The sequence below is a fragment of the Vicia villosa genome, linkage group LG6 (genome assembly GCF_029867415.1).
Source record: "Vicia villosa cultivar HV-30 ecotype Madison, WI linkage group LG6, Vvil1.0, whole genome shotgun sequence".
Classification (NCBI taxonomy): Eukaryota; Viridiplantae; Streptophyta; class Magnoliopsida; order Fabales; family Fabaceae; genus Vicia; species Vicia villosa.
Window position 1 is genome coordinate 71,153,017 of NC_081185.1, and position 3,001 is coordinate 71,156,017.

The window sequence follows — 3,001 nt, forward strand, 5'->3', positions numbered from 1 at the left end:
TAATGAGGTGATCAAGGTAACTTCTGATTCACAACTTGCCCTAGACTACATGGTCTATGAAAGGAAACTACCTCAAAAAGGTTCATAGAGATCCTTGGCGTCATAAAGCCTTGGAATAATCTGCCCCATATCAACAGATTCTTGGAGAGATTTGTCAAATCTCGACGTAACTGCCCCAGATTGACTAAACTTGGCACATTCTTTTACTCGACAGAGTCTTCAAGATTTGCCCTATGATGGTAATCAAACTTGCAAAAGCATTATACTGGGAAAACAACATGCCCCTGGCAATGTTTTAGTTTTCTACTGATAATCAGATGTAAACTTCCTGGATGTCAAACAAATGTTTACAAGCAGAAAAATGTTTATTCTGAGAATGATAATGAAAATGCAACAATTATGTAAGTCTTGAAGTGTTATTGAAAAGATGTCACAAAACCTTGTGAATGGATCACTAGTTAAGAGATGACATTGATTTTTGTATGCATATGATACCAACACGAGTTTTCAGCATAACTGATAGGAGTCAGGAACGCTTTCCTGTTTAAGTATGCTCTCGAAATAAACCCTGCTTCAATTAGGACTTTTGAGGGTTGTAACATGGCCTAGTTCACGGTTTTCAGAAAAAAAGATTTTTAGGCTCAAAGTTTATTTAGCCCACCTCGTGATGTTCTCCAGTCCTATGTTCAGTCAACTCAACATGAGTATTCATCTCTCAAAAGTTTTGTGCCATTAAGGACCTAATGAAGCTTTCTTGGGAGTAGCAGTCACCTCTTTTTGTCTTCGTTTTTGTATTCACACAGATTTGTTCATTTTTGAGGACTTTTGCTTTGTAGTCCTTTCTTTTCACTTTTCACTCTTTTCTCTTTTTTTTTTATTTCCCTAACTTTTTCCTGGACTGATTCTTTTGAATTGGTCGTCCAGCGGGATGCTCTAACTTTTGCCTAAGTCACTTGTTTTCAAGTTTTTGACTTAGCGAGCTTTTTTCTTCTTTCTTTTTTTTTTCTTTTTTATTCTTTTGATTTGAACAAATCGTGTGACATTGACTTTGTCTTGACTTGTTGAGAGGGTTGTGACTGCCTCATTTCTTGGCTGATGGAGGATAACCATTGTGGTTTCACATTTTCCAACCTTTTGATGCGCGGGGAATAACCATTGTGGTTTCCCATGATCCATCCTTTGATGTGGATATGACATGCTTGACCCTTGGATGCACAATCCTTTTTGAAATCTGAACACTCGGTCAAATCAACTGAACACTACCCTGCCCCAGGTTAAAAATTAGGGTTTTTCGTTTAGAAAAGAAACTCCTACTACAAGGCTCAAAAGGGGTTAACAAGGGATTATCTTCCTTATATCTCCGGTGTTTGGGAATTTGAAACAATGCCTGTACATCATCAGCAGGGTTTTATTCAAAAGCATACAACCAGAAATTTTGCGTTTTCAGATCATCATCCTCCTTCCAATCTTTGCATAAGCAAGAGTTTGGCAAAAGTAATTGGTATCATAATGCATAAAAACAAATAAACATGAGTGAAACGAATGGATTACTTCAAGACAAATATTATCATTGTATTAGCATTAACATTCAAAAATAAACAAGTTTCTACATGCAAACAATGCATTGAAAAACAAGAAATATGACAAATGGAAATCAATAAGAATACTAACAACTGAGAAAACTCTCTCCATCTGGGTTTGTGCTGAAGGAAACATCTTTCAAACTTCAGGCTACCATCAATAGTGATTCAATCATGTTTTGGCAAAGAATTGGCTTGAACATCAGAACCAACATCTTGGAAAGTCAAAATACCAGCATGGATTAATCTTTGAACTTCATTTTTTAGGGACCAACAGTTTTCCAAATCATGCCCAGGAGCATTCTGATGAAAAACACAAGTGACATTAGCATTGTACCACCAAGGGAGTTTCTCGGGAACAGGAGGCGGTGATCTTATCTGAACCATATCCTTACGAATCAAAGCAGAGTACAATTCTGTGTAAGTCATGGGGATAGGACCAAAATTCTCCTTTTGAGGTTGATTTTGCTCGTTCGGTGGAAAAGCTTGTTGATGAGTACTCTGCTGATAATTTGGAATTGCATGAACTGAATTGGATACAGGAATGACATGGGAAACATGCTGATGTTGATGATGATTGTTTCCTCCCCTGATTCTCTTCTTTGAAAAGTTATTACCAAACTTCTTCACACTACCAGCTGAGTTACCTTCTTCAAACAAACATTCCTTTCGGACATCTTTTTCTAGAAGCGCTTTCATATCCACCTCTCCATGGGAGTCAGTAGGTGTACGGACTACTATCCCCTTAGGAAAGGATGAGTTCAGAGTTTCAAGAAAGACCTTTGCCATCCTTTCTTCCTTCATAGAAGGATTGACTTGGGCAGCAACTAAAGCCTCAACTAGAGCAGTCAGATGCTCCATACCAGCCTTCAAAGTAACCACCTCTTCACGGAGCTCAAGAATCTCTTGTTTTATGCTTTCCATTTCTTCTTAGCAAGAGTGTTGTACTGATGATACCAGGAGAAAGGAAATAAGGCTCTAGAAAACTTCTTTAGAAAGTAGAACCAAATGCAGAATGATGCATGCAATGCAAATGATTTGTTTTTTATTTTATTTTTATTTTTGAGTTTCAAGGAATTTAAGATATTAACTTGTAAACACACAAACATTGGACTAAAGCTTCGATTAAGTTATCATTAAAATCAATCATCCATTTTGGTGGATTAGAGTTTTCACCCTATCAACACCCAAGATCCATTGAGTTTGATGAAACTTATGATGTTTACAAGGAAAGACCTCTAAGTTCCTTGAAAATCAAAAGAAAAAGAGTTTTCATGGATGCATGAATGCATGGTTTATGCATCAACCACAACCAAGAGCATGCAAGGTCACATAAGATCATAGTTCAAAGGTTCGACGTCACGAGCATGGAGCCATGGGTCCAACCATCCCAAAAGGTATGATCTAAGGAATTTTGTACC